This window comes from Mus pahari, chromosome 15, assembly GCF_900095145.1.
Source record: "Mus pahari chromosome 15, PAHARI_EIJ_v1.1, whole genome shotgun sequence".
Lineage (NCBI taxonomy): Eukaryota > Metazoa > Chordata > Mammalia > Rodentia > Muridae > Mus > Mus pahari.
In genome coordinates this window covers 36,486,321-36,495,541 of record NC_034604.1, presented here as the reverse complement: position 1 = coordinate 36,495,541, position 9,221 = coordinate 36,486,321, and the positions used below count along the sequence as shown (strand labels likewise).

At 39.4% G+C, this 9,221-nt stretch overlaps 1 pseudogene; it reads right to left on the bottom strand.

The window, feature by feature from the left end:
- LOC110332937 overlaps positions 1 to 4,896 on the bottom strand; it is a 105,719-nt pseudogene extending 100,823 nt beyond the window's left edge.
- Positions 4,897 to 9,221: the final 4,325 nt, after the last annotated feature.

Here is a 9,221-nt window from a genome sequence, read left to right as displayed (position 1 = left end):
AGCTAGAGACACGATCTCTGGGGGTTCTGGTTAGTTCATATTGTTGTTCCACCTATAGGGTTGCAGACCCCTTCAGCTCCTTGTGTACTTTCTCTAGCTCCTCTATTGGGGGCCCTGTGTTCCATCTGATAGCTGACTGTGAGCATCCACTTCTGTGTTTGCCAGGCACTGGCATAGCCTCCCAAGAGACAGCTATATCAGGGTCCTTTCAGCAAAATCTTACTGGTGTATACAATAGTATCTGCATTTGGTGGCTGATTATGGGATGGACCCCATTTATTAATTGTTGATGTTAACACCTGAGACGTTGATATTCTGTTCAGGAAGTTGTCTCCTATACCAATTCATTCAAAGCTATTCCCCACTTCTGTTCTATTAGATTTAGTGTATCCAGTTTTATGTTGAGGTCTTTGAGCCACTTGAACTTGAGTTTTATGCAAGGTGATAAACATGGGTCTATTGTCATTCTTCTGCATTCAGAGATCCAGTTAGACCAGCACTGTTTGTTGAAGACTCTTGCCACCACCCCCATTCTATGGTTTGTTTGCCAAAAATTAAGTGTTTGTATGTGTGTGGGTTTATTTCTGGATCTTTGAATTCCATTGATCACCTGTCTCCTTTTATTCCAATACCATGCAATTTCTATTGCTCTATAATACAGCTTAAAATTAGGGATGGTGATAACCTCTAGAAATTCTTTTATTGTTTAGGACTTTAGCTATCCTGAGATTTTTGTTTATCCTTATGAAGTTGAGCATTATTCTTTAAAGGTCTGTGAAGAATTGTTTTGAAATGTTGATGGGAATTGCATTGAATCTGTAGACTGTTTTTGGTAGGATGGCCATTCTTACTACTGATCTCAGAGGATGGGGATCGTTCTATCTTCTGATATCTTCCTTGATTTCTTCAGAAACTTGAAGCTCTTGTCACACAGGTCTTCACTTGCTTGGTTAGAATTACCCCCAAGATATTTTATATTATTTGTGGCTATTGTGAAGGGTGTTGTTTCCCTGATTTCATTATCAACCTGTTTATTTTTGTATATAGAAAGGCTATTGATTTTTTGAGCTATTTATTTTAATCCAGACACTTTGCTGAACGTAAGTTTATTAGCTGTAGAGGTTCTCTGGTAGAATATTTGGGGTCACTTGTGTATACCATCATATCATACAGGAATAGAGATACTATAACTTCTTCTTTTCCAATTTTCATCCCCTTGATATCCTTTAGTTGTTTTATTTCTGTAGCTAGAATTTCATGCTCAATATTGAATAAATACAGAGAAAGTGGAAAGACCGTTGTCCCTGATTTTAGAGGAATTGCTTTAAGTTTCTCTCCATTTAATTTGATGTTGGTCTTGGCCTGCTGTATATTGCTTTCATTATCTTTAGGTAAGCATCTTGTTACCTGATCTCTTGAAGACTTTTAACATGAAGGGGTGTTGGATTTTGTCAAAGGCTTTTTGATCATCTAATGAGATGATCATGTGATTTTTTCCCCCTCAGTTTGTTTATATGGTAGTTTATATTGATGAATTTTTTGTATATTGAACCATCCCTATATCCCTGGGATGAGGCCTACTTTCTCATGGTGAATGGTGTTTTGGATGTGTTCTTGAATTTAATTTGCAAGTATTTTATTTAGCATTTTTGCATCAATGTTCATAAGGGAAATAGGTATGAAATTCTATTTCTTTGTTGAGTCTGTGTGTGGTTTGGGTATCAGGCTGGCTGTGGCCTCATAAAATGAGTTTCGCAATGTTCCTTCTTTTTCTGTTTTGTGGAATAGCTTGAGGAGTATTGGTTTTAGGTCTTCTTTGAATATCCGTAGAACTCTGTGCTAAAATCATCTGACCTTAAGCTTTCTTCGGTTGGGAGACTTTTTTTTCCCCCAATTTTTTATTAGGTATTTTCTTCATTTACATTTCAAATGCTATCCTGAAAGTACCCTATACCCTCCCCCCCCCAGCTCCTCTACCCACCCACTCCCACTTCTTGGCCCTGGTGTTCCCCTGTACTGGGGCATATAAAGTTTGCAAGACCAAGGATCCTCTCTTCCCAATGATGGCCTACTAGGCCATCTACCACTACATATGCAGGGGATATTTTTTAATGATTGCTTCTATTTCCTTAGGGGTTATAGGAGTATTTAGATTGTTTACCTGATCCTGATTTGTCTTTGGTAAATTGAATCTATCCAGAAAATTGTTCAATTCATTTAGATTTTCCAATTTTGTGGAGTGTAGGCTTTTGAAATAACACCTAATGATTCTCTATCTGATTTTTGGCCAAATTTTCATTTCTGGTTTTGTTAATTTGGATCTTGTTTCTCTGCTTGTTAGGTAGTTCTGCCAAGGGTTAGTCTACCTTGTTGCTTTACTGGAAAAACCAGTTCTTCTTGGTTTCATGGACCCTTTGTATTGTTATTTTTGTTTTTATTTATTGTTTTTAGCCTTGAGATTGATTATTTTCTGCTATCTATTCTTCTTGTGTGTATTTGCTTCTTTTTGTTCTATAGCTTTCAGACAAGTTGCTGATATGAGATCACTCCAATATTTTATTATAAAGGCACATAGTGCTATGAACTTTTCCCTTAACACTGCTTTCCATTGTGTCTCATAAGTTTGGGTATGTTGTGCCTTCATTTTCATTGAATTCAAGAAAGCTTTTATTTCCTTTATTTCTTCCTTGACTCAGTAGTCACTGAGAAGAGAGTTGTTCAGTTCCTATGTGTATGTAGGCTTTCTGTTTTTATTGTGATTGTTGAAGTCTAGCTTTAATCCATGATGCCCTGATAGGAAACACGTTATTTCATTTTTTAAAATATGTTGAGGCTTTCTTTGTGAGTGAGAATCTGGTCCATTTTGGGGAAGGTTCCATGAGGCACTGAGAAGAAGGTATATTCTTTTCTGTTTGGGCAAAAATATTCTGATATATCTGTTAGGTCCATTTGATTCATAACCACTGTTACTTTCATTATTTCTCTGTTTAGTTTCTTTCTGGATGACCTACCTGTTGGTGAAAATGGCGTGATGAAATCTCCCATTAATAATGTTTGGGATTCAATGTGTGATGTATGCTTAATAATGTTTCTTTTGTGAATGTGTGTGCCCCTGAATTTGAGTTATTCTAAATTGAGACATCATCTTGGTAGATTTTTTTTTCTTCAGTGAATATGAAGTGTCCATCCCTCATCTTTTGATTACTTTGGGTTGAAAATGTACTTTATTTAAACATTTAGATTGGATATTCCAACTTGCTTCTTGGGTCAATTTTCTTAGGAAAACTTTTTTCAGCTCCTCATGCTAAGGTTACGTCTATCATTGTTGGTAAGGTGTGTTTCTCGTACGCAGCTAAATGAAAGATCCTGTTTTTGCATCCATTCTGTTAGCCTGTGTCTTTCTATTGGAGAATTGAGTCTGTTGGTATTATAATAGAAAATATTAATAGCCAATGATTGTTAATTTCTGTTATTTTTATGTTGGTACTGATTGTGTGTGTGTATGTGTGTGTGTGTGTGTGTGTGTATGTGTGTGTGTGTGTACATGCTAGTGTATACTCATGTATTTTTGCTTCCCTTCTTTTGGTTTTGCTGGTTAGAGGTTATCTTTTCACTCTCTTTTCCTGGGTGCAGTTAGCCTTCTTGGGGTGGAATTTTCCTTCTACTATCTTCTGTAGAGCTTGATTTCTGGATAGATACTGTTTAAATTGGTTTTGCCATGGAATATCTTGCTTTTGTCATTTATGTTGATTGAAAAATTTGTTGGGTATAATAGTCTAGGTTGGCATCTGTGATTTTTTTTTAGAAGCTGCAAGCATCTGTGCAGGCTCTTCTTGTTTTTAGAGTCTCTGTTGAGAACTTGGTGTAACTCTGATAGAACTGCCTTTGAAGGTTTCTTGGGATTTTTCGCATGTATGTTTTTTTTTTTTTTTTTTTTTTTTTAAGGCAGGGTTTCTCTGTATAGCTCTGGCTGTCCTGGTGCTCACTTTGTAGACCAGGCTGTCCTTGAACTCAGAAATCTGCCTGCTTCTGCCTCCCGAGTGCTGGGATTAAAGGCGTGCGCCACCATGCCCGGCTTGTAGGTTTTAATATTCTTTCTTTGTTCTGTAGATTTTGAATTTTTATTATTAGGTAGAGGAGACATTTTCTTTTCTCGTCCAATCTAATTGGTGTTCTGAAAGTTTCTTGTATGTTTATAGGCATCTCTTTGTTTAGTTAGGGGACATATTCTTCTATGATTTTATTAAAAATATTTTCTGGTCCTCGGAGGTGGGAGTCTTCACCTTCACCTTCATCTATTCCTACTATTCTTAGGTTAGGTCTTTTAGGTATTCTCATAGTAGCCAAGATTTTCTGCATGTTTTGTGTCAGAAATTTTTAGTTTTAACATTTTCTTTAAATGCTGTATCATTTTCTTCTATGGTACCCTGAGATTCTCTCTCTCTCTCTCTCTCTCTCTCTCTCTCTCTCTCTCTCTCTCTCTNTCTCTCTCTCTCTCTCTCTCTCTCTCTCTCTCTCTCTCTCTCTCTCTTTCTCTCTCTCTCTCTCTTTGGTGATACTTTTGCATAGAATTCCTGTTGTCTTCCCTAAGTTTTCAATCTCTATAATTCCCTCAGTTTGCGTTTTCTTTATTGCTTCTATTTTCAGGTCTTGAACAATTTCATTAATTCTTCCACCTCTTTGATTGTATATTTTCCTCTATTGCTCTAAGGAATTTATTAATTTCTTCTTTAAAAGCCTGTATCATCTTTAAAATATTAGACATTGTGCTTTAGCTGTGTTAGAATATGTAGCACTTGCTGTAGTATAATAGCTGGGCTCTGCTGGTACCATATTGTCCTGGTTCTTGTTGACTATGTTCTTACACTGGCCTTTAGCTATCTGGTTGGCCCTCATGCTGGACAGCCCCCAATGAACCATCAGGGCTCGTGGACTGGATGATGGAGCTCAGGGAAGAGAGTGTTGCTCATTGTTGCTGGCTGCACCCCATAGGGATCTGGCAGAGGGTTGGGTATGATTACTCTTTCTAACAACACCACTCAACTTCCCCATTGCATGTATCACTTTCTGAAATATCATGCTTATTTGTAAGTTTATTTGTGTACTGTCTGCCTGCCTCTACCAAGGGGCAAATTCTAAGAAGTGAGGATTTTGTCTTACTCACTGCTGTGTTCCCAGCTGTCACAACAGTGCTTAGCCAATGTACTTGATAGTTAAGATAACTCTGCTGAGGAGAATGGACATATGTTTTTGTTTCCGTTTATTTCAAATGAAATAAGATTGCTCATGGTAATATGATAAAAGTCAAATAATGAATACATGGAAGGTGCAGGGTTTGAACTTTGTCTCCTGTCTCTCCTTACTGTCCCATCAGCTTTCAGCAATGAATTGTTTTCCTGCTTCTTCTTTCTATTCTTTCTAGTGAACATGAGTGTGGATGAAGTTCCTTGAGTTTAAAATTGTTGTTTAATAATCAAGGTACCCCCCCCCCCAATTCACTTCCCAATGTGCCACATGCCTCTGCCCTCTTTGGATTCTTGGAGAGAGCTTTTCCTTAATGTGGAGGGTAGGCTGATAATCTGGGAATGGAAGGAAGTGCTTCTGAATGGCAGAAGCTTTTGTCAGGACTCTGCCTCTTTCATTGCTTGATACATCACCCTGGGCTTCTCTTTTTTCCTTCCTGGGTCTGATAAAAAGAAGAATAGGTTCAACATTTCCAAACAAATGGTCTTTAGAATGCTGTTTTAGTATGAGGTGGGTAAAGAAAGGACTTAGTTTGATGGGACTGGATTTGATGAGCATGTGTGTTGGAGGATGCCTATGTGGCTCTGTGCTTGTGTGTATTTGGTATTGATAGGGGGTGTTAGAAGATAATTATACAGTTTATAGTTATTAAATCATTAACTTGGGTTATCCGGAGTAGCTGGGGTAGATGTTATTTGTCCCAAGTGCCTTGATCATTGTATGCTTACAGACTGAAGATGGAGGGAGTAAAATGTTTGCGGGAGGTTTTCTCAAGAACCTTAGTATCAGCTTCCATTTCTTCACCAACAGAACCTACTCTTAACTAAATGAAACATAAGGACTTGGGCTAGTTTTCAGGGAATGGACAGATTTCAATGGAAACTGGAGGGTCACGTGCCAGGATGGGAAGAACTAACTATTGCAGAGGTCTTAGAGACCTGAAGTATGTCAATAGTTATATTAGAAGAAAAACATAGTCCAACTCCCTTCTACATTCAGTTTCACTTTGTAATGGCCTGCAAATCCATGCCTGTGTTTTTGCTAAGTTACATAGATCAACTTCCCAGGTGAGAGGACCTGAAGCTGAAGGGACCAGTAGGAAAAATAAAACCAGAGCAGTCGTTTGCAGAGATACTTTGCTCTGGGAGTTAGCTCATCAGAAGTTTGAAAACTCCAGCAGTTAAAATGAACCTGAAACACAGACGCCAGACTGACACATCAACTATTAGAGGAAATTACAGAGCCTGAGAGGAGAAATGAAGAACACTGATGTGATTGGAGTCCAGAGGCCTGGCAAAGAAGAATGGAGTGGACAGGTAAATAAATCCCAGAGTTCTGAAGAAAGGGAACTGGACAACATTTGTTAGTAACTTACGTGTGCAGGGTGGGGGTGGGTGTGGGGGACTCTGTGAGACCAGAGCTCAGACTCTTCTGGATTGGATCGTGCTTGTTGGCACCTCTGAGGGAGTGAGCTAAGGGTGGTTCTAAGGTGAAAAGGATCTGGACCGGAAGCAACTGTGGTTGGAGAGAGCATTAGCTGGCAGCTGAGAGAAGAAACAGCGGAAGGAGCAAAGCCACTCCTCTCTTCTGCTTTGCAGCTTTCCTTTGGGTATGCATGCTGCCTGACAGCGACATGACCGTGGAGAAGTGGTGTGTAGAGGGGCTGTTGGTCCTGTGTCATGAAGCAGGCCGAAGAGTCAAACTTGGACGGAGATACACCAGCTCAGTAATCCGGAGAACGCCTGCTCGGATAGCCGACCCGAGGTTCTGTGCTCACCTACTGGCTATACAGAAACAGCTGTAGGAGTTTGAGTTGTTACATCTGTCACTGAAAAGGGCAAGTTCAAATTCCCCTCTGACCCTCCAATACTGCACATCACAGGGGAGAGTTCTCAATGAAGAAATACAGGTGGCACTCATCAGAGATGAAGGATGCTGGGGAGGAACAATGTCCGATCTTCTGAGGCCCCTTTCTAAGAAATTGTCTTTATGGAGCATTGGCTATTGGTATGATCATTCCATCTGTATAAATATATGGAGTTCACTCTTCTTGTCCTGTCACGGCTCTAGCGCTGGTTATTCATGTCTGGTTTCAAATTGCAGATCCTGCTTAGATGAGAATTATAAATCCCCTACTTTGAACTTTAATTGGGGGCAAATAAAGGGGAAAAAAGTTAGGGGTTGTTTTCTTCCATGGTTTGGAGATTTATATAGGATACTTAGAAGCTGTTTATCTCGGCAGGCAGAGATAGTTGCTTAAATGGATTTTCATGCTTAGGGCTTCAAAACATAAGGCCTTCTGCAGCCGGCTGTTTGCTTTGCTTCACACACAAGTTATTGTTTGTGAAAGGGGAAGAAAATAGCTTCCAGGAATGCACCCTCCTCTCCCTCCCCAGTTTCTGTAGTTTATGCTTACAGAGCTGCCCATGAGCATGCAATAGATCTGTGCTTGGAGGACTCTGATGGGTGGTAATTAGTCGACCAGCAGTGTTGGATTTCTCAAAATTAGGACCATTGATTATTTACTCAAACATAAGCCACTTGCAGACGCTTTACTCCTTTATTCTGGGTTTTCAAAAACAATTGCAGCTTATTTCCTAAGTCAGGTTTCCCACTTAGGGTTTGCTTAATTGTCTATCTGTCTCTCTGTCTCTGTCTCTGTCTCTGTCTCTGTCTGTCTGTTTGTCTGTCTGTCTGTCTGTCTGTTTTACTGCTTAACTCAGAAGTCTTAGATAAGAAGGCTTTGAAAATGAAAAGCTCTCATATAGTCTTGGTTACAGAGAACTACTGACTGCCTGAGGGACAGTGGCCGAGATGAGTGCACACTGTCAGTCTCTTGTGAAAGCTCATTATCTGAAAAATAAGAATATGTTAAAATTCCCAGTGGTCTGTCTTAAAGTCCTGTCTATGAAGAAGCGAAATTCATTTTTTCATCAAAAGTAGATTTGTTATTATTTATGCTATATACTTATAATATGGCTGTATATTACACTGAAATGCTCTCCAGAGCACTGTATGCATTGACTTCTATTTTATATAGGCAAATTCTCATAACGTATTTAATTCTGTGTATCTAGTTGCCATTCCTATTTACTTTTCTACTGGGAACTGAGCATCCATGAGTACCCAATTTCATACGTGTGTGCCATCATCTCTGTACAATGGGCAGGGATTTTCTGTACAAGGACTCACTGTAGACCCAGTGTTCCATCTTGTTCTGTTTCTCCAGCTTCCTTCAGTCTGGCTGTCCTTTATTTCTGCAACTTTGAAACACTGGAAACTGTGTATCTGCTTTGCGTAATGTTTTATAATTCCAGTTTGTGTGAGTCTTCCTCAGGGCTCTGGGGGGTGTGTGTGTGAAGTCTCAATGAAAGACTGTGTGCTCCATCTCCCAGGAGGTGGTGCATGATTTCGCTGTTCCCTTTGCTGGAGAGGACATTTTCTTTGATCATAGGATTAATCAGTGCCAGCTACTTCCTCACAGTGAAGTCATTCTGCTTCCCTGTGAAGCTCGGGCTGTATTCACAGTGGAAGTGCTTTGAAAATACTCAAATATCTGCCTCCTCATCAAACCTCCATTCTATCTATTTTTTCCCCCTTAAGCCAGAATGGAATCCCAGCTTCCTCTATTACTCAGTGTGTTACATAACCCCCTTTGTTATCTTTTTATTTTACTATTCATAAAGCCCAGGCTGTAAAGATGTTGTGGAACCCATTGCTATTCCAAAGCTGCTCACCCTTGGTCTTGCAAACTTTATATGCCCAAGTACAGGGGAACGCCAGGGCCAAGAAATGGGAGTGGGTGGGTAGGGGAGCAGGGCAGGGGGAAGGGTATAGGGGACTTTCATGATAGCATTTGAAATGTAAATGATGAAATTATCTAATAAAAAAATTGAAAAAAATCCGGCAAAAATGCTAGTATTTGTGAATAGGTCAAAGGTAGATGTTGCTTTTTTTTTTTTTTTTTTTTTTTTTTT